Here is a 13,446-nt window from a genome sequence, read left to right as displayed (position 1 = left end):
ATTTACCCAGAAAAGCTTTGCATGCTTTTGTCCCACATGAAAGAATACTATCAACGAGATTCTCTCCTTTCCTGTTATTAATGTTGCGAACATGATCTATTCGGCGCTCATTGAAACATCTCTCTGTCTTCCCTATATTATTTGTCGCATGATAAGGGAATCTGATGCACGACCCCTTCATCGCACGCTATGTACGGTTTTTGGTGCTTAACTGTGCATCAACGTGGCTTGCTGTTGTTAATTTTTTTCCTAGACTGCACAAGCAAGTCCTTTAGGGGGTGAGAACATCACGGCTATATTCGCCCTTGGCAACAAGATGCCTCCGTTCACCGAGACGTGGATCAGCGTGACAATTACTTCCGGGTTTCAGCTTCTTTAGAAGCTTTTCCGCCACAGATATTTGTATATACGCGGGGTTATCAGCTTAATGCGCTTTTGTACTGCTCTTGAAAACGTTCAGTCCTATGCGTGCATGATTTCTGAAGATCATTTTGAAACCAAAGATTGGCGGTGGCTCTTTTTACAAACCTTTATAGCAAAGATTAAATAGTCATCAACAACGCCACATTTCATGTGAAATTTTGATTCCGTCCAAGCGTCTTGAGTTGCTGATAACAGTCATACCCAGTATCGACAAACCAAGGTTAATTAAAATTGGTGCAATTCGCGACCCGATACGTATGTCATCCTTCTAAAGGTAAGTCTGTCCGTTCGAGTCAGAGACTTGGCCCTAATTACATAACTAAAGGTTCTAAAAACCGCCTGCTGAAACGGCATCCTCTTTCTGCACCCGAACTCATCAAGGTACTTCTCTACACAGCAAAGCATTTTATCATTCGGCAACGAGCCTTAAATATCCTTAATAATCCACCCATGCGCAGGCATACGACTACAAAGAAAAGCTGAACAGCTTTCTCAGAAAGTTCGTGGTTAAAAATAAATTCGTCCTGATCCGCACGAATTTTTTTTATTGCGAAGTTTCTGAGCAGGCTGTATAGGGGCGACAACCTGGGCCAGGGCGCGCTGAGGCTTTGCGCTAAGGCTCCTCTATTTTTTAAAGGTAGCGACAGGTCTTGATCCAACCGCCCCTCCCTCCGATAGGCCGGTTGGCTGCACGTGACCTCTTCGCCGCCAAGCTCCGCCCAAAGGGTCCAGCGGTGCTCGCTGCGCCACTGAAATGCATGGCGGTCTGCGCTTGTCAGCGTGATATTGGCCGATAAGTTAAGCAAAAAGTATTTCACATGCCTCTATTGCATCTTTAGGAGTCTATATGCAGTACTTAATGTTTAAGCGGACGCAAGAATTACACCTCTGAACTCAAACCTTGAAGCGTGCGCGTGACATGCGGCTGCGTCGGGCTGCTGTGCTTTCGGCTGCCGGAAGAGTGCGGAAGACGCAAAAAAGACATTTTCCATTCTTCGCGGGGACGGTAATAGCAACAGAAGGAAGCTATCGCCTCATGAAATCGGGCGTACGATTTTCATGGCCACGGAAAACACCCGACTGTGCGAAGTGATTTCTGTCTGCTTAAAAAGCGTTCGCTTACCTGGGATGGCCTTTGTTTGGGCATATGCTATTTCACGAGCAAAATATCAAGAACACTATGACTATGTAGTCATTACTTGTACTGTGGATGTCTAGTGAAAAGTCACTGCCGTTTAAAGCCTCCTTACTTTCCTTACTTTCCTCCTTACGCGTGGAATCAATACTGTCAAAATGCTCAGAATGAAAAGCCAATGCTTGATTATGCTTACTACGAAAATTTAGTCCGTACAATTGATCAGTTAATTGATATAAATGAAAAATGAAACATTGGAAAAAGGGGAGGTTGCGAATGTGTCAGAGTGATTGAAATGGAAAGTCAAAATTTGCCTATGCTAAATATCAGTGTATAAAATAAAAAAAAAAATGAAAATAAAACTTTGTACAATAAAAATGAAAAAACAACCGTGTGTGTGAAACGCTATTGAGTCATTGTTTTAACGGAGGAGTCTCGCAGCTTTGCATCGAATGCAAACAAGTTCCGCTGAACGCGCACAGGGACTCGTCAAGTTTCAAGAGGCGGCATCCAAGTTTACTGGTGATATTATTGCCCGGCAGGCTATAAGGAAACCAATAAAAGCAAATAAATAATAGAAACGTCAGAAAACATTATCCGTGAGCTTTGTATCACATCATACCCGTTTTTTTGTATTTTGTATTTGTTGGAAGATATACATGCGTTGGTAATGCACAGCTGCAAAAAAACTGACTTTTTCTCCAAAATAAAGCTATTGGAATACTGTAAACGAAGTAAACTCGAGACAAAAAAAGTTTGTACAACGGAGTATACCCGAATAGTTACAAACGCAATGACTCCCTTATCTCATCAGAGCTCTGTGCGCAACGATGTTTCCAAAAGTTGCAGAACACTCGCCGTCTACTCATTTTTTAGTAAGGAAACGAGCCCAATAAGTTTACTGAAATATCGTCTCTACTTCAAGTTTGCTACTAATTTCAAAGCATAATTAATGAACAGTTTCCTAGCTGCTGTACTGAGTCGAGAATGGTTCAGAAGAATGAGCTTGCTCATTTAACGCAGGCGTTATTCTTTTTTTTTTTACATTTATGCTGCGCACGCATGTTTAAGTTATTATCCCTGCCTTTTGAAGTTTCCTGAGCAGTAGAGGACACAAATCTGTTGAGTTCACCGGTTTATGTGTGCACCGAGCGCGGCTTCATGAGTACGCGGTATACGCTAGAGTGCCACGCGTCGTCTGCTAGCGCTGCCCCTGGACCCCTCGAGAGGACGCTCGTGTAGTTGTCGCTACCTTTAAAAAAATAGAGGAGCCTTACTTTGCGCCAGCGCCCTCCCTAGAGACCTCGTCAAAACCGCCGCGCAGCGCGGCTGCGTCGTCTGCTCGTCTGCTGCGGAACCCAAGCCATGGCCGGTCTCGAGGGAGAGCGCGCGCTCTTTCCCACTGCCTTCTCAATCGCCGCGGAAGCAATGGGAGCTTTTCTCCTGGAGTTACACTCCGCCGCTGCAAGGGGCGCACCTGGTGGTGGTGGTGAACTCTTTTATTGCGCCCAAAAACAGGGGACCAGTCAAAGGGCCGGTTGCGCTGACTTAGAGGAGGTCGGCGGGGATCCTTTGGGATGCCGCAGCCTCCACCGCACGTTGGATAAGCCAGCGTTGGTCTGCTGGCTCGGAAGTACACAGGAGAGACTCCCACGTCTCTGGGGTGTTTGTGTTGTCTGTGTTGTAATGTGCACAAGTCCACACCATGTGTATGAGTGTGGCCGGAGTTGAGCAGTGTTTACACACCTGCTCGCTGCTCGCTCCGCCTCTATTTCAGCGGCGGCGGGTGGCATTTGCCTGGTTTCGCGCTGTCGCCCGCGAGTTTTGTGGTGAGCGCAGCCTCGAAATGAAAGAACACAGAAGGTAGATGCTGCAGCGGTATGTCGTCAGCATACTACACACGTCAACGGGGTCTTTGTATAAAAAAAACACCGTCACTCAGCAAATGTTCCACAAGCATATGACATATATACTGCAGCATGATAGATACTTCTGTTCATTTTAATCCAAATTTTTCCCAAACCTGAACAACGAATACGAATAAAAATTGAATGAGCCGTATCACATCGAACCTTCTTCAAGCCTAACATAACAGCAACTCGTCTGCAACGGCAAAACCGCCGAGCGCTAGATGAGAAAAAATCCAGGTAGCACTGAAGACCAAAATAGCTTTATAAAAATGTAATGTAATTTGCATAATGCTTGCATGACAATGAATAGTATAACAGTAAAAATAAACGCTGTAAGGTTGAGTTTTAAATGTCATTATAATTTACAAATAGCAAATGACTATGTCGTAATTTATATATTTTTTAAATTTTGGAAATAAGCTTTCTTTTTATGAAATTTTTACATGATATGATTATAACATGAAAAGATAGCAAATCTATTTCAAGCACTACTTCCTAGCACCCTTTTCTTTCTTTTTCTAGTATGAATTTGAACTAACAGTTCAATTTGTAACTATCTGTGCAATAATGCCTGCCTTAGAGAGCAAGCACAGCCTATTATTTCGGTAGAATTCTTTTATTGCACAATCCCCACTATCACTCAAGGGACACTCCTCAATTATGGATATGAAGGCTTGTTCGTATGCTATTTATACAGAGGTGAGTATAGCAGTTGTATGCCGTATTGTACTGCATTGCGGAGTTGTATACCGTCACCAGTGGTAGGCTTGTTGCTTTGCCATTTTCATGAACTCTACATTATTGCTATATACATATTAGATTTACGTGGTTCAAAACATTATAGAAAGCTTATACTAACGCTTATTTGTAGCACTACTATGACGTTAGAAAGAACAACATCAGGAACACCGAAATAACGTTCGACCAAGACTGGAGTTGAACAGTACTGTAATATTTTGTGCACTACCTAGGCCGAGCTGAAAAAGAAAAAAATCAATTACAGTCATGTCTCGTTAATATGGACAGTTTTGTTCCCGATTAAATTTTTCTTTAAATCGAGGCGTACGCAATAACGAGCCGCGATGAAAAAATGTTCACATATCACGCCTTGATTAAAATCTGCATGTTTTTGTGCATTTAGGGGTTCAATGAAGTTGAAATTAGACAATATTTTTGCAGCTCCATTCTTATCACCCTCGTTGTCATTATGCCTGAAATGGCATGGTTCAACTTCACTCGCCTGGTTATGTAAGCTTATTTCCGTGATTAAAAGTTGTTGCTTATCATGTATTAAAGCCATTGCGTCTGTCATACATGTGCGTCAGTCGCGACCCACATATACATCTGTTGTCTTTCAACCGACTGATTTGTTTTGAACGAAGCTAGAACAGCCCACTACACTGGACAATTGAAATTTGAACTTTTTTTGTTCCTTACTCTGAATCTGAGAAGCGCCATGAATTTTCGACAGTGCCTCTTTTGCTGTAAACGAAAACGACAGTGGTTAACAGACTCTCCACCCAACAGTTAGCCATGCACTCGCGTGAGGTCGCACTACATATGCTTAAGGCTTTCAATGGCACACTGCATATCTTGGTACACTTATTTTTGTACCGAATTCAGGGGAGAAAATTGTTGAGGTAAGTGTGCTTGAAGTTTCATTCCAACCGTGCTTTGCCGCACTGTCGAAGGCGCGCACGCGCGTACGCGGTTGACTGCATTTTTTTCCTCATACACGATAAATCCTAGCCGCTGATTTCGGCGTCTGTGTACAAGCCATACGGGGTGAAATGTCAGGACCTGCCGGTTGCAATCGGTGGGGGTGGAGCGAAAAGCGAGCGCGCGTTTCCCTTACGCGTGAACGGCTGTAGCAGAGGCGCAGCAGTGGGGCGGTGGCGACCCCACCGAAGTACGGCGGGAGGTGGAAACAGACCCCATTGGAGAGGCCGTAAGAGAAGAGAAGCGGGCTCTCCCTCGAGACCGGCCGTGCCCAAGCACAAGTTTCGCCGCGCGACGGCAGCGCCGCATTCATGGCGGGGTGGTGAAATGTGAAATTACGGGACGTCGCCGGAGCAGACGCTCCGCTAGCTTCCTCTGCACGTGCGGTGATCGAGTTGCGTCTGGTGGTTATTTGGCGATACAAAACGCTTCCGCTGATGCGAAACGGAGGTACTAAGTAATATTGTGTCAATGGTAGCCACAATGGTTGGCGAAGCGCCAAAAGGCGAGGCTCACCTGTGAAACTTTGCAGATTGCTTTGCAAGCCTCTCCGCAAGACCTGTTTTCCAACCGCACAACAGCGTACTGAGAAGTCTCGCGTTCTTTGTGGAAACAAAAAGAGCCAATTTCCCCCTTCTCAGTAAACTAAGAAATGTTGACAGTTGACAAAGACGGCTTAGAGAGGCATCAAAAGTGTACAATGGTTTAACACCATACATACAAAGAAATGGGGTTGAGGATTATGCTGCTCTTGGCTCCCCGCGTGTCTTATTTTGCCGATTTTCTGTGCTCTCTCCCTGCTTTGCGAGGGTTCTGAAAGCTACCAAATCAACAGATATCCCGCGTGTGACGTCCGCGATCGACACTCATGTGTGAATGTGCCCTAAGTGTCCACACCTGCCTTTTCATTTTTAAAGCCACCAAGAAAATATCTAGGAACGAGGCCTTTTTGCGAGGCAGAGTGCGCGTTGTCAACGAACTCCTACACTTCATTCAAGTTCGATTTACGGGAAATAAAAATCAAGCAAGCAGATTTTTTTCAAGCCGCATCGCTGACGGCACTCTGCGACGCGCCGCAGATGCCGCGCGAGAGCTCTGCACTTGCTCTGAAGGGAGCAGGAGTGCGGCAGTGCAAGGAGAACGCGTGGCTAGCGCGGCCCCCATCATGGCCTCCGAGATCTTCCTCGCGCGCGTGTTTCTCTCCGGCCGTTCCAATCGGCGCGCGCCCGAGCCAAATGTTGTAAGTTTGGATGGATGGATGGAATATAGAAGCGCCCCTTTTGAAACGGGGTGGTAGCAGTAGCTATCATGCTCATTTTTCTCCCTATATCTTAATTATTGATTTAGAATGGTTAACTAAACCATCATTCTATTTATTAAATTTTTGATCCTACATTATTAACATTATGTCACTTCTCTGCTTTTAAGCCACCAATCTTCCAGTCGTTTTTTGCTAGTTTCCACCACCGGTTTATTCACCCGGCCACTGTTATCTCTAAACCTCAGAGCTTCAGAAACAAATTTTTCGTCAATGTATAAGCGCAAAAAACGAGAGAACCGCTAGCGGAGATACGCCGTCAGTTGTCAGTTCCTCCAGGCGCCACCAGGCGGCAGTGCGCGCCTCTGCGTCGATGCATCGTCCAGCCCGCTCGCGGCGTATCTCCGCTAGCGGTTCTCTCGTTTTTTGCGCTTGTACATTGACGAAAAATTTGTTACGAGCGTGTCACGTAGCCCTTCAGTTTTAGCTGGTTTTCCAGCAAAGACTGACCGCGAGGTGTGTCCTAAATGTTTCACAATTTAAGTGTTGTGTTTACTACCGAAGCGGAGTGTTGTTGCGTTTACATAATGCGTTCCGTTCTACTTAGAATTTACGCATTGTGCTCGTGAATAGTTTTCTTTGCTTATGAAGCAGTTACTCGTCAAAACTACCTCGTGTAGGTGGTAATCTTTGAGTGTCTAACGGTCACTCGTGAAGCCGGCAGTCAATCAACGTTACGAGCGTATGCTCAAGTGGTCAAAGGCATGCATGTTTCGTAGCTGCAAGGTCTTGTTGCAGTTTGGTGAACTGATGAGACATTCGTTTTCCTCCCCATTTTTAATCATAGGGCTTCTGCGCTTGCTTGCAAATATAACACATTCTAGTGGAGCGTACATCGCTACATTCCATGTACATGTAGTTAGCTTATGTTGCTTACTTAGAGAGGTGCTCTCTTCTAGCTTTGTGCAGCAAGAAAGGACCACGCCACTAAAACAACAAAGATAATTATAGAAACGTTGCTTAGGCCACAGCCTATCAACGCAGGAAAATTAGTAATTGATCAAGCAGCTTACCGGAAAAAAAACTGCTGAGCAAGATAGGAGCTGCGTGTTTAGTCTGGCGAGTTTTATCTTTGCGAATAGAAAACTACGCAAGTAGTCATCATGTGGTGATTGAACTTTGTTAATAACAAAATGTTTGTGTGTACTTCTTGATGGTACTTGCCCATATTGTTTTTCTCGTTGTCCACCTCATAAGTTTCGTAAATAAAGAAACATGTCTTTTTTAAATTGCTCACAGTGTTTGCCTCGTAATTTTGTTCAGAAAGTGGCTAGTATCATTACAACCGGCGGATGTTAAGTGCCAAAAATGTTGTGATAAGTTTCGCATATCATTGAAAGTTAATGAAAAATTGCTAACTAGTGTGGCAGGCGTGTATGATAGTGCCATTCTATAGTCTAATCATAATTCGTTTGAATTAACCCATTTGCTCTGCTTGGCCCTCTGCGTGTATAGGCATAGGAGTAAAAATTAAAAATAAAAGCACTGCACCCAGTCTGTAGCATATGCAAACAAGTGAAAACAAGAAATAAGCTGAAACTCGCGTGATAATGGCGCACATTTATGCTATGGCGGGCCGCGTAGTTTAAAAACGAGGTAATAGCTTCTCCTCTCTTTCGATCGTATAAGCTGATCGGTTTTTAACGGTATCACTTCCAAAAACCTCGCATATACTCATATGACGGCAGAGGTGCCTGAACGTGCCCCGATTACCCTTCACCTTTATCGAACTTTTTTTTATTACGCAAGCTTGCCATAAGACATATTATAAAAAGCCATGTAAATTTTTTTCCGTAAGGACTCTCTCCATCGAACTTGCGTGCTTGCGATCTTGCAAGGCCGCTTTAAAACCGTGCGAGAAAAAAATAGCTATCCTGAGATGCATCTAGGTAAGCAATAATCACGTGGCTGTGGCGGAAACATTTAGAGAATTGCATTCATGCGATGGATTTTTGTGTTAGTTGCCACACTCGTAAATACGGTATTCAGCGAGTTAATGAACTCGCAAAAGTACGCCGGCAAAAAAAAAATGACGCGGAACCGCAGCAGAGAGTGCCAGAGCACGCATGCATGCTTCGGGCAGGCATGCAGCTTCGGGTAGTCGCTGCCTAACTTTGCGCATGTGGGCCTTATATTATTAGTACTTTAACGATAGCGAAATTGTTGGCTGCCGTCTTGCCCGTAGCATTTTAAGGCTGGCAGCTCGACTGTGGTACGAGCGCAAGCTGAGGAAACTCGTGTTTTATAGTTTGCGCCAAGCTGCTGCAGAACACTTGATGCATAGGTGGCGAGCGCCGCGGTGCGGCGAAAGACGCTGCCACGCCCCTTTTCCAACTTACGCTCTCTCCGGGCGATTGGAACGGCCGGAGAGAAACGTGCGCGCGGAGGTGATCTCGGAGGCCATGCCCCCATATTCCCAGTTTCTATTTATCTGCATAGATGGCGCTTCCCGTCAGGAGCAGCAGCGCCGCCGCACGTTGCTTTGGGAGCCTAACGCAAGTAGTCGTCTACTCCACGCCGCATTCCAGCGCGTGTTTATGCACGTGCGAGCATGGTTGTTGCTCTCCTCTTCCGGTCGCATTCTGCCCGTCGTACGTTTTGCCAAATAGAGAACAGTGCCGCAGTATAAAAATTATAGCCAAAAAAGCCAGCTGTGCAATAGGCCAAGAGAGCTTTTAGCCAAAATGTAGCCAACATAAGCCATCAAAAACTTATGGGAACATTTTTTATTTGCAATTAAACTTTCGAACAGAAAACAGTAAACATGTGGCTAAAAATAGAGACAGCTGACCAGACCATGTGACGCAGCAGAAAACGAAGCGTATTACTTTTATATACATAGGGCAACTCAAGGAACATGATTCAGTACTCCCGAACACCAGTTTATGCCTTTCATTCATTCGCATATCACTACTCGTACGTGACAGCACTGTTAAACTTCTCCAAGAAACGCGGGCGTTGTTCAAATTGTTCCAGCACCCATACGCCTTTAGCTACATCGCGCATGGAGTATCATTTTCAAAATGCGCACGCTGAGCTTCTTTCGGTGCTCTGTTTTGTCGCACTTCGGTGTTTGACACTGGCAAGCACAGAAGTGCGAATACAACTACCGATAAGTTAGGAAGGAGAGGATCGCCTGCAGTGTTAGCGAGTTTCGTGACCGCTCCCCAGAATTCACTTACTGCAAGGGACGGGAGCATGGCTTGCAAAGCTCTTTCGAGGCTTGATGTGCTACACGGTGCTGCAACAGTGGAAATGACTCTGTGAAAGGTGCTAAACGGCGTGTCACAAAGGCATCTTGGCCTCAACAACTTCGAATTCTGCAGCACCTCTAGGTTGTCAGGCAGCCTTTTGAGCAACGATTTGACATACGCCACAAGTATAGTGAACTAGAATGTACCGCATGGTACATACGACAGCTATCCAGCATTTGGTCCTTCTCGCCGTCTAAAAGCGAGTTCACTTGAAAGGTGTCTAAGAAAACAGTTTCGTGTGACACGCGCGTATGTGAAGCTGTTAAGTGCTTCTCCCACTTTGCAGTTTGACAAGCATACTCTTTCAAGACAACTCCAAATAGCATCGATCTGACATTTGCATTTAAATCTTCAAAAAGCTTAACTGGATCAGGATTTTCCGATTGAAACGACTATTGATTCTGTCGAATTCCGAGATGATGGGCTGAATGAGAAGCATGTAGAGATACTTTACAGGTAAAAAATGCAAGCGAGATAAGAAAAAGCTGAAGCAACTACTAACCAAACGCATAGCGCATTTCATAAAACACTTTTTTCTACCCCAAAAATACCAACGACGCCAAATCCTCTAAAAAGCACCAGGAAACATTTTAAGCAGCCTAATTTGGCTATGATTAGCCCAATCTGGCAACACTGGCCACCGCCGCGTTCAAACAAAAGGCGCAAAAAAGATAACAGGATTTAAAAAATGACGGTGCGCTTTTTCGCAAAATGTGTGGTAAACGGTAATGAGGTAGTTTTCAACCTTTTTCAAGTATCTTGCATCACTGTTTGTCCCTGGCGGTTCCGCAGCGGCCATCGCGGAACCGAGTCAGCCTCAAACAACAGATATGTCAAGCCTTCTATCCTCATACGCGATCCTGCTTCGGGAGCAGAAAACTGCGCATTCGCTACAGGAGATAACTGAAGTAGGGATTGCACAGAGGGGTTGTAGAACTAAGAAGACAAATGTTTCTGTGGAGAGGTGTCTCCATCTGCATGGAAAATCGTCGGGCAAATATTTCCTCGCTGTTCGTCTCGCGGAGAGAATGCCTAGGCTTCTGGTGAAAGACCCAGGTAGTCAGGAAGCAGTGATCGATAATGGTAGATAGGTCACTGATTCCGGACAGCAGCGCCGCAGCAGCGAACCTCTGTGGCCGCTGTCGGCAAAAACGAAAGGGTTGTTTTTGTGTTGTGTTTTCTGCCATTGTAAAGAAAACGTCAAAAACGCGCCGAAGACAGGCACCGCGGCGCCGATTGCATCCTGTGTAGTCATCATCCTGCTGAAGCGAACGGGTCATCGTAGATGGCAACGTTTAGTTTCGTTGACTCTGTTGGGGGGTTGACTAAAACGTCTGTCCCCAAAGAGTTGAATAGGCCCATTTGAATTGAGCAGTCAGAAAGGGAAAGGAAGCTCCCCAACCGGTGCCCGGAACACACGTCGCTGTGCACACACGTGTCAACGATAATCCACGAGATGGCTGCACCTTTCATTTTCTGAACCACTTAGGCAGAGACATCGGGGCTTCCGCGTTATTTACTCTCCCAAACCTTAACAACACAAGAGTTGCCACCTCTGTCCCTCAAAATACCTGCCGTTTGCCTCTTGCCTTCGAGTAGCAAATCCTTGTTCGTTTTTTATGTCTCAGAGCCTTCGAACAAACGTTCTTTGAAAACAATGTTCGCGGCGCTCATTATTCAGGGCCTGAAGCGATGCGGAGTGACGACAGTTTATCAGTTAATCATAACTGCTCGCTTTCGAAAGCACCGATAAAATATATGTTTCCAACCAGCCTCCAGTCAGCCGGGAAACCGAAAAAGCAGTCAAGACCTTTTCAGGAGCTATTATATATATATATATATATATATATATATATATATATATATATATATATATATATATATATATATATATATGTATATATATATATATATATATATATATATATATATATATATACTGCCGCAGGAAAGAAGGACCACTACAAAACAAAAAAAGAGGAGAAAGACGACCATGGGGGATTTGTTTTTGTTTGTTTGCAGTAGTCCTTCTTTTCTGCATCTTACAATTTTCAAACCTTTAAAACTGAAACTCAGGCAATGTAACCATAGTCTTGAGAAACACCGGACCCCGGTGGAAACGTCGACGAAGAATAAATGAATTGTTAATCATCTTCGCTATTTATTTCCTCTGCAGCCAAGAAGGTCTTCTTAATAAATATATATATATATATATATATATATATTGTAGCAATCCTCAAGAAGAGAAAAAACATAGAAGAAGACAGGGACAAGCAAATTGAAAAAAATTTGGAGAATCTCGTGCCCGTGCCGGACTCGCCGCCATTCACCAGCTGAGTTCTCTGCAGCCTCGGCCTGTGCAGCACTCAGACATCAAACCCCCGTCGTAACAACTTGGTGGAGGTGCTGGGTGCGAATACCGTCACAACGCAACCTCAACCGCTGGAACCTCACCGGAACCGTTGCCTCGCTGGTCTTCCTCCAATTCCTCTCAGAATGCAGCAGACAACTGAGCAGTCCCGAACATCAACGCGAAGCATTCTGTCCTCGTCTGGTGATGTACCACCCACTTCCTCAAACGCGACGCTACCGTTTCGAGAGCCTCGTTCTTTTGCCGGTCAAGCAGGGGAAGATGTCGATGAGTGGCTCACTCATTTTCAACGTGTGAGCCGCTTCAATCGCTTGAATTCGGTGGCGAAGCTCGCGAATGTGGTGTTCTTCTTGACGCAGACAGCCTTGATATGGTACAAGAAGCAGGAAGACTCTCTGACCACTTGGGAGGGCTTTGCAGAAGCTGTCAAATCATGTTTTGGTGATCTAACTGCAAAGAAGAGGCAGGCCGAGCAGACACTTGCTCACAGAGCTCAGACAGCAGATGACACTTGCACCACATACATCGAGGCAATACTAAAATTATGCAAGGCCGTCAACAGTCGGATGACCGAGGAAGACAAGGTAAGCCATCTGCTCAAGGGTATTGAGGAAGACGTCTACCACTTCCTCATTGCCAAGGACAATTTGAGTTTGGTCACCGACGTTATTTAACACTGCCGGACATTCGAGGCCCTCAAAACGCGCCTCATTACACAGACGTTTGAGCGGCTGGCAAATGTCACTACCGTGGCCAGCGTCAAAGAATCTCCATTCCAAAGTATCCCGTGCGCCATTCGTGAAATCGTTAGGGATGAAATTTAATAATGTGAACTGCTTGCCCGGCCCTCTGGCTTTACGGATGAAGCATACGCTTTTTCAGCCCATGCACGTACGTGCCCACCAACGTCCAGCTATACACCAGCCAATGACACTGACTTCGCCTTCCGCGAAGACCTGGAAACCCCGCGACCAAGGCCCAACCAGATTTACCGGCGATTCTCTTATCAGCGCAGATACCCTCGGTCCTACTCCAATCGTACACCGCGCCTACCGCAGGAAAGCTACGTCTCGACCCGAAACCTACATTTGAATATTCGTCGCGTCCTATACTTGCATGAGTCCAATGAAGCGCCGCTGTTTGATCGGCCTATTCCCGTGTGCTACCGGTGTGGTGTCGCGGGTCACATTTCCCGCTACTGCAATCGGGGCGCATCGTTCAGGAATCCTCCGATGGCATAGAACCAACGCGCCGTCCAGCACTACATCGACACCTATCGGCCAGAACATCCTCCGCGGAGGAGCCGTTTGCAAAAC

The 13,446-nt window shown here is 45.5% G+C and overlaps 1 pseudogene; it reads left to right on the top strand.

Annotated features, from left to right (window-relative positions):
- The window catches only part of LOC146184850 (uncharacterized), a 57,319-nt pseudogene extending 44,515 nt beyond the window's left edge, over positions 1-12,804 (top strand).
- The last annotated feature ends 642 nt before the right edge of the window (positions 12,805-13,446 follow it).

Source organism: Amblyomma maculatum, chromosome 7 (genome assembly GCF_055883805.1).
Source record: "Amblyomma maculatum isolate TAMU_Amacu chromosome 7, ASM5588380v1, whole genome shotgun sequence".
Classification (NCBI taxonomy): Eukaryota; Metazoa; Arthropoda; class Arachnida; order Ixodida; family Ixodidae; genus Amblyomma; species Amblyomma maculatum.
The sequence above is the reverse complement of the archived record's forward strand: the minus strand, read 5'-3'. Positions and strand labels throughout refer to the sequence as shown.